The sequence below is a fragment of the Panthera pardus genome, unplaced genomic scaffold (genome assembly GCF_024362965.1).
Source record: "Panthera pardus isolate Hobbes unplaced genomic scaffold, ASM2436296v1 HiC_scaffold_6, whole genome shotgun sequence".
Lineage (NCBI taxonomy): Eukaryota > Metazoa > Chordata > Mammalia > Carnivora > Felidae > Panthera > Panthera pardus.
This window is the reverse complement of record NW_026526991.1, coordinates 89547715-89565068: the sequence shown is the minus strand read 5'-3', so window position 1 is coordinate 89565068 and position 17354 is coordinate 89547715. Positions and strand designations below refer to the sequence as shown.

At 37.2% G+C, this 17354-nt stretch overlaps 1 protein-coding gene across 1 annotated transcript in view; it reads left to right on the top strand.

Annotated features, from left to right (window-relative positions):
- CAPZA3 (capping actin protein of muscle Z-line subunit alpha 3) overlaps positions 1 to 10366 on the top strand; it is a 39294-nt gene extending 28928 nt beyond the window's left edge. The window contains exon 2 of the mRNA XM_019452117.2: positions 10063 to 10366. The gene's annotated coding sequence lies outside the window, so the exon portion shown is untranslated. The remainder of the gene's footprint in view (positions 1 to 10062) is intronic.
- Positions 10367 to 17354: the final 6988 nt, after the last annotated feature.

Genomic DNA, 17354 nt, shown 5'->3' with positions numbered 1-17354 from the left:
TATATGGTCCCTACCTTCCATGAGGTAACCATTCTACTGCACTTAATATTTATCATTTTCATTTTTAAAAATTTCATGGTGTATATTCTGTGTCTGCTAACAAAATATATTACTTCCTTTTAAATTTATATAAGTGATATGATACCGTATCCTTTTTATCCTTGCTTCTTTTTAGCAAAATTTTATATTTTTTAGATCCATTCATGGTTGCAAATAACCATAGGTTATTCATTTAGAGTGCTATAGAACTTTATATTGCATGTATGATCCACAGTTCATGCATCTATTCTTCTGGAGATGGACAGTTATGTTCTCTTCAATTTTTCCAAGTATAAACAGTGTTGTGTAGCTCTCCTTATGCACATGAAGAAGAATTTTCATAGGGTACTTAGGTTATGCACATCTTCAATTTGGAAAGATATTACAAATTATGTTCCAAATTGATTGTAACAATCTCTGAATACTTTTTTCTAACTTATTTTTTTTTAATTTACATCCAAATAGTTGGCATATAGTGAAACAATGATTTCAGGAGTAGATTCCTTAATGTCCCTTACCCATTTAGCCCAACCCCCTCCCTCAACCCCTCCAGGAACCCTCTGTTTGTTCTCCATATTTAAGAGTTGAGTACTTTTTACCTTAGAAATGTACTGGGTTTTTTTTCCTTCCCCCCCCCCCCAAAAAAAAGAGGTTAGAGTGGGAGAGAGCCAAAGCATAAGAGACTCTTAAAAACTGAGAACAAACTGAGGGCTGATGGGGGGTGGGAGGGAGGGGAGGGTGGGGGATGGGTATTGAGGAGGGCATCTGTTGGGATGAGCACTGGGTGTTGTATGGAAACCAATTTGACAATAAATTTCATATATTTAAAAAAAAAAAGAAATGTACTGAGTTTTTGAGGTAAGATTTCATGTTAATAAATGCTCCTTTAACACTTGAAAAATATGTAACCTATACAATAAACCAGAATGATATGTTATTAAATTTCAGAGAAGTGTTTTAGTGTAGTACTTACATGAGTAGGCTCTGACTCCAGAATTTCAGGGTTCAAAGTCCAGCTTCTCCACATTCAAATTTTATGCCATGGGCAATTTAAGCTCTCAGCAGCTTAATTTTTCTGTCTGTAACTGGGGACAAGAGTAATACTTATGTACATGGTTATGGTGAGGGTGAAATGAGCTAATGAAGAAAGTGCTTAAAACAGTGACTGGCACATGGTTAGTACTCGACAAATATCAGCTTTATCATTATTATTATCATATCAAATTTACAAGGATCAGAAAGAGTGATGTAGATCAAGAGTAGGAACTCATACTTTTTTAAAAAAGGGAGTGAAATTTTATTGCTTTGCTGTTGAATGTGGTAGTTAATTTAATACACGTCATGCAGGGGCACCTGGGTGGGTCAATAGGTTAAGTGTCCAACTTTGGCTCAGGTCATGATCTCATGGCTCATGAGTTGGGAGCCCCATGTCAGGCTCTGTGCTGAGAGCTCAGAGCCTGGAGCCCACTTAGGATTCTGTGTCCCCCTCTCTTTCCCTGCCCCTCCCTTGCCCATGCTCTGTCTCTCCATCTCTCAAAAATAAACATTAAAAAAAACTTAAACTAATGCAGGTCATGCAAAACTTTATGGGATTCACTAGCAAGAACAAACTCAATTGTTTCTCTTTAGGATTTCTTGAGACAATAATAGCAGAATAATGAAGGAAATAATGAATAGAATGCATGAAATAGGTGTACTGAAACCAAAGCAAACTAAACAATTATGATATTTAATGTAAATGGAAATTTTGGGGATAGGGATTGTATATTCTAATATTGATATCTTACCTTGAAATCTCCTAAATCAGTGTGAAACAAAATACAGTGTTTGAAAAGTTTAATGTCCACTGAGATAGCATGTAAATGAAAATAGAAAGCAAAGAGTGGCAGCATTAAATTTTAATTTGTGAATAGATAATGAATAATGCAATCAAAAGAAGCAAAAAATAAGTAAGGAAGCTAAATTTTCTTGTAAAACAAAACTAGCCTTAATTAAAATTAAAAATAACCTTAACAGGCTGTGGCTTATAAGAGGGACACACACATCCAATACTAGTAACTTAGAAGATAGGGCATAGACCCTGTCCTACTCCTTCATGAATACAGAGCAGTTTATTACTATTTTATCTGTGTAGGCATTACAATGAAACAGTAATAGACACGAAGGCAACAAAAGACATAACGAATCTTATTTCAGGTGCCTATCTTGCAAAGATACTGAAACTTGACTGCACAGAGATGGCTACCAAAGTAGGATATGAGGCAGCACTCTCTCATTTGGGAGTACAGTTTCTTGAATGTATTAGTGTCTTATTGCTGCTATAACAAATCACCATAAACCTAAGGCTTAAAAAGACACACATTTATTATCTTGCAGTTCTAGAGGTCAGAAGTCTAAAATGGGTTGGCAGAGATGTGTTCTTTCTAAAGGATCTATGGCAGAATCTATCTCTTTGCTTTTCCCAGTTTCTAGAGTCTGCCTGCATTCCTTGGGCCATGGCTCCATATCATTGACTCTATAATCACATCCCCTTCTATGGCTTTGATCCTCCTGTTTCCCTCTTATAAGGACCCTCATGATTACACTGTGCCTACCAGGATAATTCAGGATAATTTCCTCATTTGAAAACTTAATCACATCTGCAAAGTCCTTTTTGCCATGTAATATAATAGATACACAGTTTTTAGGGATTAGGACACACACTGAGTCCCCAAAGTCCTTCTGTTCCACTCAAGGTGGGAGATACTAGAGTATGTTAATGAGAATAATCTAGTAAAAAAGAAAAAATGATGATACCATAGAAAGAAGACAAGACAGTAAAATCCTTAAGAAATTAAAGGAAAGGGGCACCTGGATAGTTCAGTTGGTTGAGCATCTGACTCTTGATTTTGGCTCAGGTCATGATCCCAGGGTCAGGGGTTGAGCCCTGTGTCAAGCTCCATGCTGAGCATGGAGCCTACTTAAGATTCTCTCTCTCTCTCTCTCTCTCTCTCTCTCTCCCTCTCTCTCTCTCTCTCTGTCTCTGTCTGCCCCTCTCCCCTGCTTGTGCTCTCTCTCTCTCTCAAATAAAAAATTTTTTAAAAAGAAAGAAAGAAATGAAAGGAAAGGAAGGGAAAGGAAAGGAAAGGGCACACAAGTATGCTTATTCCATTTTAGTAGTACTTGGCACAGTTTAAGGGCTTGGTAAATGTTTGCAAATACATGCTATTTTGAAGACCAAGTATTTATTTAGAAAATGCCAAAAGGCAGAGATTTGTGTTACATTTGCACTACTCATAGCAAAATTAAACAAAAGCAAAGTTATCTAGTAATAAGTTAAAAATACTACTTCAGAATCCTACTTAAAAGAGAGATATGAAAATATTTGAACAATAAAAATATAAACAAAACACATCAAAATTTGTAAGATATTACCAAAGAAATATAAAAGAAAATATACTTTTCTGAATATATATAACTGATACCATCCTAAGATGGGAAAGAAACAAATTAAACCAAATAAAGTTGGAAACAGAAATGATACAACTAAGAGTGGAAACAAGCATGCTTGGGGGAGAGGAGACAAAAATCAGTAAAAAATGAGCACCAGAAACAATAATTAGCTGGGAATAAGGAGTTAAAGCAACTGGCCTTCAATCATTCATTTCCTTCAAGAGGTGGAAAGACCCCCAGAGAAAAAGGCCAATGACCACCTTGTCACCCAGACCTCCAGGTAAAGAGACTAGAAATATTTGTTAGGAAGAACAGTACTTATTTCTGGAATGCCTTTAACAGGAAGTCTCAAGCTAAAGATTATTTAAAGCAAATAGAATCCAAGATGTAAGGGGTGTGATTCCTCAGAGAATGCCACTTGAGCTCTTCACCCAGGATATAAAATACAGGTGTTTCATAACTAAAACACTTTCACTGTGGCATTGCTCCAGTCAACCTCACATAGAGACCTCTCTATTCCAGATCAGAGGAGCATATTTGAAACAGGAAGGACCTCTCTCTGTTGCATCTGAACCTTTTGACTGCCTGTATCCTTGATCTTATTTGGTGAAATTTGTTACTAGGTAAGATTTCTGATTCATGTGAGTCTGACTTTTCAAGCCAATTTTGGACATTGGTAACTCATTAATCAACTGAAGAGCTTAACATCAATGATCAACTATTGGCTCAATTCAAAAAAATATTTAATAAATTTTATTTTAAAAAATCTTTTAAATTGTGACAAATAATCTCAACTATAACATTCATCCTGCTAGAAACCAAAGTAGCATAGATAACTATTTATAAAAAAGAATATAGTTATCAAATGGCTATTCCTTAAAGATCCACATTAATAAAATCAATGAGAAAAAATATAAAAAGTCATTATATAATGTGTATTTCATTGTCACAGATTCATTGTAAAACTTTGTAAAAATATCAAAGAATATTATATAGATAACAACTGTCCAAAATATTTAAAATTAAAACATAGCGCAAACAAGTCTATGAAGCAAAAACTGTTTGGATTCCAAAACCTAAAAAAGAAATACCACAGAAGGCCTATTAGACTAATTTCAATTACAGAATGATATACAAGCATCCAAATATTATAAAAACCGCCAGTGATTTATCCCAATATTTTAAACTGATGCAGCATGAAGGAAATAATTAACGTGACTCATCACATTAATAAGGGGGAAAAAACTAAAATCTTCTAAGCTTCTCAGTAAATGCCAAGAATGTATTTGACAAAATCCAATATTTGTTCTGAATTTTAAGTCTAAGACTAATGTCATTGGGAATTTCTTAACAGACCATCAAATATGTCTATTTCAAGTCATGTGTTTATATATTTAATACAAATTCATTGGAGTCATTCCTTTTTAAAAAAATAACAATGAATACCCCCCTTTTTAGCACTTCTGCTTAATATATGAATAATACTTGCAATTCACATATTAATATTATTGGCAATTACTATTCAAGGAGAAAAAGAAATAGGGATACAAACATAAGAATGAAGATATGATTGAACTGTATTTGCAGATGGCATGAATATGTATCTGGAAAGAAAAAAAGAATAAAATTATTACTAGAGACAATAATCCAGCAAGACTCCAGACTGTACGATAAACCAACTAAACTTAGTTGCCTCTCTTTATAAAAATGATACCTGATTAGAATAATTTAGAAACAGAATTAATTTTACTGATAATAGAGGTCAAGATATTTAAGTGCCAGAATATTCATTTAATTTAGGTCATAAGGGTTTGGGGGTTCTTAATAGCATAATAGAATAAGCAATATATTAGAATTCTAGGTGGGGGAAGTTAAATATAGGAAAGATATCAGTATGTCTGGAGTTGTCATAGATAATAAATTAATGGTAATAATAAATAGCATTTATTGCTTACTATGTGGCAGTTATTATGGAAAGGACTTTAGTTGCATTTTTTGCTTAATCACTAATCCTATGAGCTAAATTCTATTCCAACCTCTTTACAGTCAAGAAAATGGAAGGTAAGAGAAGTCAAGTATTTGTCTATGTAGTAAGTGACAAAGGCTGGACTCAAATGACTATGCAGGACACTTCGGACAAATTGAAAAATTGTTAGTGAAATTAATTGAGAAGAATAGGCAAAAAGTAGCAGTGCATTTTTTTCTCTTAAAGACATTAAAAACACTGAACTCCTTGTACCAGATTTTTTAAAACTTCCCAGTGATAATTACATATTTGTATTTTTTGAGGCGAGCTACAAGTGGTGTGTTTGATTAAAAATTAAAATAAAGAAGTAATTTGTTAACATATAATTAGAATATGAGTTTCTGCCAAGTATCTAAATTGCTCTGGGCACTGAGCCCATTTCAGACCCATGTTGTCCACGACCTCTAACTGGCAGGGACTCTGGGCCTCACAGGTGTGCTCACGGTGCAGGGCAAGGCACCGGATGAGGCCACGGCCATTCCCAGCTCAGTGCTGCTCTCTGCCAGGCTCTAGAGCTCACCACATCCTGGGGGTGGCCAGGGGAGGAAGCCCCAAGAACTCATTTCCAACTTGGAGTTCTCTGCCAAAACTTCACACTTGCCTGAATCAATGTGTCTCATTAAAATGATTAATAATTCCTGGGGCACCCTGGTGGCTCAGTCAGTTAAGCGTCTGATTTCAGCTCAGGTCATGATCTCAAGGTTCATAAGTTTGAGCCCCGCATCAGGCTCCCTGCTGTCAGCATGGAGCCCTCTTTGGATCCTTCGCTCCCCTCTCTCTGACCCTCCCCCGGCTCATATGCTTGGCGCTCTCTCTCTCTCTCTTCAAAATAAATATATTTCTTTAAAGAAGTCTTTAATTTTTTTTAATGTTTATTTATTTTTGACAAAGAGAAAGCGAGAGAGCGAGAGAGAGCATGAGTGGGGGAGGGTCAGAGAGAGAGGGAGACACAGAATCTGAAACAGGCTCCAGGCTCTGAGCTGTCAGCACAGAGCCGGACGCAGGGCTCGAACTCACGGACTGTGAGCTCATGACCTAAGCTGAAGTCAGACGCTCAACTGACTGAGCCACCCAGGTGCCCCATAAATAAACATTTTTTAAAATGATTAATATTTCCTGTGCTTTTTCTTTCAATTCTTTGGGCTGTATTTCATTTTATGAGTCTACAAAGCAGAATTATTCCCATATATCCTGGTTTATGCTGATTTGACCCTGTTTTATGATCTAATTTCTTATGCTTAAGGTACTCATTTCTACTTCCTCTAAACCTCTTGATTTTTTCAAAATTTTATTTGCTCAATCATTTTTTAATAAATACTTTTATATGTTGATTTTGCCGTTCTTTAACCTAATCTGTGTTTGCAAACAAAGATTTGTTTATCCCATTTTTTTAAGGTTCTTAACATTCTCACTCTCCAGTATTAGCCTGCTCCTTACTTGTAACTTTGTGAAATCTCAAATTATTCATAATTCATCTATTCCATTTTGTAAATGGCTCTTTAACTTTTGGTCATGATATGTATTCATAAATGTTTTTTCAGTATTATGTGTTTCTAACAATTCTTGATTTTTCTTCCTTTTATTATTTTAAGTATAAATACTTTTCCACTTACAAGTGAATTATTTTTCCCTCATGATGTGTCATCATGATGGTTGACAAAAGTCATAGTTGAGAGAGTAGTAAGAGAGAAGATAATACATCATAGCAGGAAAAACCACAGGCTCTTTCCTCATTTCCTGTGTAGCTTTCTTTAAAAAAAAATGTTTATTTATTTTTGAGAGAGAGAAAGAATGCAAGTGGTGGAAGGCAGAGAGAGGGAGGAGAGAGAATCCCAAGCAGGCTCTGAACTGTCAGCACAGAGCCCAACATGGGGCTCTAATCCATGAACTGTGAGATCATGGCTTGTGCTGATATCAAGAGTTTGACGCTTAACAGAATGAGCCACCCAGGCGCCCCTCCTGTGTAGCTTTCTGTGGCCATCCCCACACTCACCCCAAGCCTTAACCTTGGGCAGGTTAATAATCCTAGCCAGGTGATAAAAATCCTCCCCATCTATACATCACACTCTCCTGTGATCAGTGTGATTTTCTTAAATATATTTATCATCCATTATTTTCATGAGAAACTATGTATTCTAAAACCCATGGTTGCTAACATCTATTGATTTAGGGCAAGGCACAGCACATTTATGGCGCAGGATAGGCAGGGCATTGGTCAGAGGTTAAATCATTACAGGTGTGATCTGACTTTGGCAGTGGGACCAGCTAATGTTGAACTTCCAGCCAGCATTCACAGATGAATGTTAACATTTCTGAGTCTGAGACCCTGCTTCTAACACTTCTCACCTGTCATTTATTATTATTATTATTATTGATATATACTTGACATATAATATTATGTTAGTTTTAGGTGTACAACATAACAATTCTATATTTGTAACTGTATTGCAAGATGATCACCACAATAAATCTAGTTAGCAGCCATTGTCAGTTACAATTTTTTTTTATCCCATGATGAGAACTTTTAAGATTGACCCTCTTACCATATTTCTATCTTTGGTTTCTCTACCTTTTTCTCCCCTGGCTCTAGGATTCTCCCAGGACGTGGGGCCTGCTCACATCCTTCCCTTGTAATGGGAAACAAGTTGATGCTGGCTGGACCTGAGGCTTCCTCTAAATTGAGATACAGTTAGTCTCTGCTAGTCCCTCCTATTATCACTAAAACCTCTGCCCCAACTTCTAACTTACCAGAATCCTAAAAGAAAGGGAAGTCTACTTAAACTCTTTGACATGGATCCTGTATACAGCATCATGACTTCTCCGATTCTTTGTTTTCTCAAGTTGAAGAGGATGATATTCTGGATTGATTAGAATTCCAAAGGGTAACAAAATCAATCTTCGGAACTCAGGTCTCAGAGTTGATTCTCCCAATGTCATGCTGTTTTACCCTTCTGTTTGTTCCTTTAGGAGGGCCTAATCAAATGGAAACTTTCACCTTTGATGGAATTATCCTATGTAAGAGACTTAATGTTCTGGTTATTTATTGCTCTGTAACAAATTACCCCCAAAACTTAGCAGCTTAAAGCAACAACCAATTTATTATGTTTTATAATTCTGTGAGTCAGTGCTTTGGGCAGGATTCCACTGGTGATTCTCCTGCTCCATATGGCACTACTGAGGTCATCTGTTAGTATTCAGCTGTGCCAGAGAGTCCAATACAGCTTCTCTTACACTTCAAGAATGTCAGCAGACATGGCTGGAAAGCTGAACTCAGTGAGGACTGTCAACCAGGTCACCTACATGTAGCCTTTCCAGCATATCTGGGGTAATCCTAAGTTTTCCCTGGTGGCTGAGAGCTCTTAAAGAGAGTGTTCTCAAAGAAAGGAAGTGAAAGCTGACATTTTGTTGGCCTTGGGTAGACACTGGTGAGGGTCACTTCTGCCATATTCTATTGCTCAAAGCAGCCAAAGATCCACTCAGATTCAAGTGGAGGGGAAGTAGGCTTGTGGTCCTCCTACTATAGGCAGTATAATTGACCAAGGGGCCCAGGTACTGCACTCTGGAGTCCACACAGTGATTGAGTATGGTGGACATAAGGCAGACCCGTTCCTGAAAGACATAAGACTCCTTTGTCAGTAACTATGGACCAAGGACTCCCCAACAACTCTGCCAAAAGTTCCTTGGATACACAACAATCTGGAATGCATTCACCTTTCTCTCCCTCCCTTCTTCACTCAGAGTCAGACTTGCACTGGTGTCTGTATGTCTCTCCCAGCCTCTCCTGTCTCTGTCCCTGTTTCCTTTCACAAAGCCATTGTCTCTGATAACATTCTTGCACATTTAATGTTACCTTGGTTGTTAGTTCTCAAGGACTCATGCTAACATAAAATTTTACCTTCCAGTAGGAGGAGGGTTAAGGAATTTGTGGCTATCTTCAATCACATCATTTCTTATTCCATGCTCTATCCCTGGAACCTTCTCAAAGTACCAAATTTCACCTACAGTGCATAAATACTGGCCTATAGATCAGACCTTGCCCCACTCCCACCCCCAGCCACAGCCACTTGAACCCCAGATCAACTCACAATTCAGGCAACCCAATGCTGAGCTGAAGCAATCAGAGTGTCTTTCTTAAGAATTAACATTCAGTCAGTTAGCGATAGGCAGCTGCCGGAACCACAGCCCCAGAAGCCAGAGTCAGCACCATAACAAACCAAAACTACAGAGGAGCCCAAACCAAAAGCCTTGTAGAAGAAGCAAGTTTAGAGAGAAGAAAATAAGACACACATGCAGAAAGAAGAGGCAAACTGATAGAGAGACATTCCAGAAATGCCGGATGTACTTCCAATTTCCGTGAGGCACTGGTATACATTGTACAAAGGAGTTCTGTGAAAACCCATTGAATTGTTTCCCCCCAAAATCCATATGTTGAAATCCGAAGCCCCAATACCTCAGAATGTGACCTTATTTGGAAGTAGGATCATTGAAGATGTAATTGGGTAAGACGAGATCATACTGAAGTAGGGTAGGCCCTTATTCCAATATGATTGTGTCCTTATAAAAAGGGGGAGTTTGGACCCATACACAACCACACAGGGACAACACCATGCAAAGGTAAAGGGAGAGATGATGCTTCTACAGGCCAAGGAATACCAAAGATTTTCAGCCAACCACCAGAAGCTAGGGGAGATTCTGGAAGAGATTCTCCCTCAGAGCCTTTAGAATATACCAACTGTACCAACAACTTGATCTCAGACTTCTGGCCTCCAGACTGTGCAACCATAAATTCCTATTGTTTAGACCATTTGGTTCATGACAGCCTGGAAAACTAATATAACCCCTGTTATAATAAAACCCGTTTCCATTTGAGCTAATTTGACTGGTTTTCTGTTCCTTGCAAAGAAAAAAAAAAGATATGAATCAAAAGACCTGACTTCTATCACCTGTGCTCTGAACACAGAGAACACCCTCTGGCAGAGCCAGGATTCTTCTCAGAAAATTATTCTGAATCTCCTCCAGGACAAAGACAAATGAATGAGCAGAGTTTAAAAGTTCTCTTCTAAAGAGTATGTCAAAATAGTTTTAGCCTGAAAAACTTTAACGGCAGATAAAACCAGAATTTCGCCTTGACAAAACAAACTCTCAATTAGGCAACCTTAGTATAGGTAGCTTTGGGTGACGCTATTCCCTCGTATCCCTTCCAGGATAAACTATTAGCCAAAAATAGGGTAAGCACTCATTTTTATATGGGATCGCTATTCATAGCACAGTTAAGAAGCAGGGAATAGATACGAAAAATTTTTTGTTTTAGAAGAGAGGATTAGGAGTCCTCTCACAGCAATAATTAACTAGCAAGATCATGCTGTCAGCACGTTAAACAAAAATTATCTTTCTATCTCCCACAGCAAGCATGTGCATCCAGCTCACTCCAAAGTGGCTCTGAAAGATGAAAATATGAATTTAAAACAGGGAGGGGGCAGAGAAGGAATGAGAAGCAGGTACAACTTAACCACACATTAGCACTTCTAACTCCTCTGTCTGGGAGTAGTCATTAACCACCCTAAATTCCACGAGTCTAATGACTCCGAATGAGCATCTATAAAAGCCACAAATTATCTAATATTGCCCCTGAGTTACTAGGTGTGGAGTAGCCATATATAAAACCTGACTCTTACATATAAAATATTGGCCTGAAAATCCCAGGCTTCCAAGGAAGTGGCAGACTAGGGAGGAATATACTACAAATTAATAAAATTATAATTTGGAGACACTAGCAAATGGCCTTTTTAAATATGGAGTACTCCAAAGTGCAGCTTCCATAGGAGAAAAAAATTTTTTTTAAGTTTATTTATTTTGAGAAAGAGGGAGGGAGAGTGAGTGGGGGAGGGACAGAGAGAAAGAGAGAGAGAAAGAGAGAAAGAGAGAGAGAGAGAGAGAGAGAGAGAATCTCAAGCAGAGACTCCCTACTGTCAGCACAGAGCCTGATGTGGGGCTTTAAACTCATAAACCATGAGATCATGACCTGAGCTGAAATCAAGAGTCTGTCACTTAACTGACACCCAGACACCTCCAGAGGAGAAAATTTTTGTTTTGACTTCAAACATGCTGATTGGGTTTCAAAAGATAAGCCTTCCTAAGCACTGACCTTTATGGTACAATTTTAATATTGTGTTTGTTAAAGACCAGGGCTTTCACTTAGCATCACACTCTCCAGTTCCATCCACGTTGCTACAAAAGGCCATATTTCATTCTTTCTCATTGCCACGTAATACTCCATTGTGTATATAAACCACAATTTCTTTATCCATTCATCAGTTGATGGACATTTAGGCTCTTTCCACAATTTGGCTATTGTTGAGAGTGCAGCTATAAACATTGGGGTTCAAGTGCCCCTATGCATCAGTACTCCTGTAACCGTTGGGTAAATTCCTAGCAGTGCTAAGTGAAATAAGCCATACAGAGAAAAACAGATACCATATGTTTTCACTCTTATGTGGATCCTGAGAAACTTAACAGAAACCCATGGGGGATGGGAAGAAAAAAAAAAAAAGAGGTTAGAGTGGGAGAGAGCCAAAGCATAAGAGACTCTTAAAAACTGAGAACAAACTGAGGGTTGATGGGGGGTGGGAAGGAGGGGAGGGTAGGTGATGGGTATTGAAGAGGGCATCTTTTGGGATGAGCACTGGGTGTTGTATGGAAACCAATTTGACAATAAATTTCATATATTAAAAAAAACAACACGAGAAAAAAAATAAATTTAAATATTTAAATAAATAAATAAAGACCAGGGCTTTGTTGTTTGTTTACAATAAACAATTGTAAGCCTTTTTTTTTTCTTTCCAGAAAGAAAAAAAATTTTGACTGATGACTAGTCAGGCAGGTATCTGTAAATCTCAGGGAAATTTCCCAAGTGCCATGGCTTTCCAAGTAGAGATTTGTTTCTCCAAGTCTGAATCTTCTACTTCACCAAGATGACTGTTATTTCATGGAGACTCGCCATCTTAATATTGTGTCTTCTCATCCATGAACGTGATGTATGTCTCCGCTTTAGTTAAGTTTCTTTAATGTCACTCAAACATTTCATAGTTTCTGTGCATGGGCTGGCAACTCTCTTGTCACTTTTATCCCTAAGTATTTTACTGCTTTAATATGTTATTATGAATTCTATTTTTAATTTCATTTTTCAATTGTCTGTTTATAGCACATAGAAATATTATGTACTTACATATATTGACCTATTAGACTACAGCTGTGCCAAATTCACTTATTCATTCTAGCAGTTCTTTGTTAGATTCCCTAGGATTTTCTCCATTAAAAAAAAAAATGTTATTTGAGAATAAGTAATTTTGATTCTTTGTTTCCAGACTTGAACCTTTTATTTCCTTTTCTTGCCTTATTGTCCTAGTTAGCCTTCCAGTACAATGTTGAATAGAACTAATTACAGCAGAAATCTTTATCCCATTCCTGATCTTAAGGGGACAGCATTCAATCTTTCACAATTAAATATCATGTTAGCTGTAGGCTTTTCATATATATCCAACAGATCTTTTTAAAATAAAAATTAGATCAAGTTATTCATTTGGCCAATATCCTCCAGTGGTTTCCCAAATCATTTAAAATAACTTCCTAAATCCTTAAAATGGCCTGCATCAAGTGGCTTTCTGTTATCTCTGTTGAACTCATCCCCTACCATTCTTTCCTACTAGCAGTCAGCCACACTGGCTTGTTGCTTCACAAGCTGCCCCCACCCCATATTTTTGCACTTGTTCTGCTGCCTGATTGCTCTTGCCCAGATAGCCATTCTGTTCTCTGCTCAAATTTCGCCACATTAGTGAGACCTTTCTTGACAACTTTATATCAAATAGACACCCCACTCCACCTTGCCTAAGTATTCCCTGCCCCCATCCTGCTATATTTACCTCCACAGAACTTACCACCAACCAACATATTATATACTTCTTTACTTATTTATATGTCCTTCCCTTCCATCATGTAAGAGCCTTGAGGGCGGAAACTTTTTCTGTGACATACCTGAGCAAATGATTTGTGTTCAGAAAGTATGTATTGAATGAAAAATAAATAAATATCTACTCTATGTTCAAGAGTAAACCTGTTAGTTATTATTTGATAGAGATGATGGGAAACAAAATCATCATCATCAAGAACTCAGAAAGTACCTAAAATCTTATGTAATTAAATCATATCACAATCTGCTTAGTATTTTAATATAAAGATCTGGGTTTGGCAATTAAAATAGGGAATGACACTAGATTCCGGGTTATAGTTATCCATGGCATGATTGTCATAACTGAACTCATGGAGAAATCCCCAGTTGGAAACTTGGAGACCCATTTTTCTCAACTTAATAATCCAAGGAATACTGCCCTCAACTTTGTCGACCTCAGATCTCTTTCTAGTTGACTATAGTCTGTGCTTTTATTTAAGCATATTTGATTTAAAAGCTTATATTAGGGGCACTTGGGTGGCTCAGTAGGTTAAGCGTCCAACTCTTGATTTCTACTCAGGCCGCTATCTCATGGTTCGTGAGTTCAAGCTCCAGTTCCGGCTCTGCCCTGACAGCACAGAGCCTGCTTGGGATTTTTCTCTCTCTCCCTCTCTCTCTGCCCCTTTTCTCTCCCTCTCTTTCTCTCTCTCTCTCTCTCTCTCTCTCTCTCTCTCTCTCTCTCTCCATCTCAAAATAAATAAATAAACATTTTTAAAAGTTTTATTTATTTTTTTAATGTTTATTTCTGAGAGAGAGAGAGAGACAGAGTACGAGCAGGGGAGGGACAGAGAGAGAAGGAGACACAGAATCCAAAGCAGGCTCCAGGCTCTGACCTGTCAGCACAGAGCCTGATGCAGCGCTCAAACCCACAAACCATGAGATCATGACCTGAGCTGAAGTCGGACGCTTAACCGACTAAGCCACTCAGGCACCCCAACATTTTTTAAAGTTTTAAAGAAAAGAAAAACTTACATGAAGTAAAGATATTTTGATTCTTTGATTCTTCCTACAGAACAATGTATGGCCCATGCAGGTAAATACTTGCCAATTTGCTCGGTCTCATAAATCTAGTACTCCCATCACATCTGGATGAATCTCGAGTGTACTTTATCTTATTTTTTTAAAGGTGATTTATTTTCCAAAATTACAATACTACTATTTTGTAAGCTCTTTGGTGGTGACTTCTAAACTCCATTATTGATTTGTAGGGGACATTATGAAAAGTCAAAATCTTAGAAATAGAAAAAAGTATTACTCCTGAAGGAACATGTGCAGATAAAGGGGAGATCTGTCAACTATGAAGCAAAGAAAAAGGAAGGTTACAATGGTTAACATTACACCCTCCACAAAAGAAACCCCCAGCTCAGTGACTGAATCGTTCTTTTCTAGAGACAAGTACAATCCATTCTTTGTGGAAATTAATGCGTAGAGCAATCGTAGACTGATGTCATTAAATATTGAGCACATGGTACTAAAACTTTCTAATTACAATGGTGTGCAAGAGAGAATACACTAGCTAGAAAATGAAAGTGGTCTTGTCGCTTGATAAAATTTCCCTGTTTCTTTCCTTCTTTCTTCCCCCCATCCCCCACATAAACTTACAGGATTTTGCTGTCATGGTCATATCATGAGAGTCAAGGTCTAGACAAGTATCACCTACATACCCATATGGACATTCTGAACAAGACTTAGAAAATCTCTTATTTCATTGCAATGTGACAGCTTTATATTAGATTTCATAATCTAATGTGATAAAATAAAATGTGATAGTGTTATGTATAGTGTCATTTAAATAATTTATAAGGTAATTTCCCTGGAAAATTGTGATCTCCTCATGAATCCATGCTCACAATACTGGTACTGATTACTGAGTGGCTGAAGTTCCAGAGAAAAAAGCCCTTCTTCAAGAGAGACTTCACAATCAATGCATATGTTGAAAGTATTTAATTTGACATAGTCTCTACTTAAAACCTTTACTTAAAATAACCTTTTTTAAAATTTTTTTAACGTTTTTTTATTTATTTTTGAGACAGAGAGAGACAGAGCATGAACGGGGGGAGGGGCAGAGAGAGAGGGAGACACAGAATCCGAAGCAGGCTCCAGGCTCTGAGCCATCAGCCCAGAGCCCCACGCAGGGCTCGAACTCACGGACCGCGAGATCGTGACCTGAGCTGAAGTTCGACACTTAACCGACTGAGTCACCCAGGCGCCCCAAAATAACCATTTATTAATTGCTCTTGATTGCCAGACTCTGTGACTGGATTAATTTTCCCATTCTGCATGGTATATCATCTCACAGAAAGGATTATGATTGTATTTTATCTGCTGATGATATCAATAAGCTACATGGTAAATCACCACAACTACTCCCTTCCAGGAGAATACAGTGTGTTCACCAGAAGCCATAGCATGACCTATACTCTTTATTATTTTTTTAATAATTGCATTAGGAAATATCAATATTTAATTGACTGTGTTGAATTACTATAATAATCATGAGTGTGTAGCCCCAAACTGAAAACAACACTGAGGCACATGCTACCCTCATTTCACAATGATTAAAATATATATATATATATATATTTTTTTTTTTTTTCTGTTTAGACATATATGAACAGCAACTACCAGCATGACACTAAACCATCCTAAAGGAATATTCTCCCACATTCCTTCAGGAGAATATGTATCTGAGAAAACTGAAACATCACCTAATTATAAAACAATTCTTAGCTAGCTCTAGGCTCTAATTTTAATGCAAAATACAAACTTGAGTCACTTATGTATGATTGAAGATTTATTTCATGCTGATTTTATTTTAATGGAAATAATCCCCATAAAGAATGGAGATGCAGCCAAAAGAGCCTTTAAGGATAATTTGAAAATAGATAGCTTGGTAGCAGGAAGGAAAATATAATTTATGTGTAAACATCCTTTGAACATTTCTGCATAATCAAACTTTTCTTTAATAGGAAAAGCAATATCCTAATAATAACTGAACTGGCTGTTGAACATTATTTCTCTAAATGCAAAAGATACGGATGTATTATATCTTAATCATAGACACTGACATAGTTCTTGTATTTTCATTTACTTATTGATTTATCCCTCCTTACTCATTCTACAATGTTGAGGTAGATGGTAAATTATTGTAAATGATGTAATTATGGAATATTAAGATATTTTAGGTTCTGTATTTGAGAATGTTTATGTTTATTAAACAAAACTACTCTGGGGGAACCTGAGTGGTTCAGTCGGTTAAGCGTTCAACTTCAGCTCAGGTCATGATCTCATGGTTTGTGGGTTCAAGCCCCACGTCGGGCTCTGTGCTGACAGCTCAGAGCCTGGAGCTTGCTTTGGATTCTGTGTCTCCCTCTCTTTCTGTTTCTCTCCCATCTGTGCTCTGTCTCTCAAAAATAAATAAACATTTTTTAAAACATTTTTTTAATTACTCTGGTCATCTTGAGTGCATCAAAGTAAATTAAGTTCATATTATGTCCTAAGTCTTAGGACATAGAACATACTGGGTAAAGACTGGTGTCTTAAGTTTCCAGTTCTAAGGTTAGAGACCTTTATCCAGCCTGAGGGTAGGTACTAACTCTTAGTGTATATATTTTTCAGTCAATTTATGGGAAAAAAACTTAATTTGATTTTTAAACTTTGTAATCAGATTAGCACCATCATCAGATAGGTCTTTGATGATTCTTATTTACATAAATTCACTGTCTCCTACCATTGTATATATGTACTGCTTTATCCTTGGTGGTTTGTTGGAACCTAGCATCCTGAGTTTCTATCTTCGTCTGAACAAGATGAATCTGATTACAGAGATAAGGGGAAAACCATACATCCATA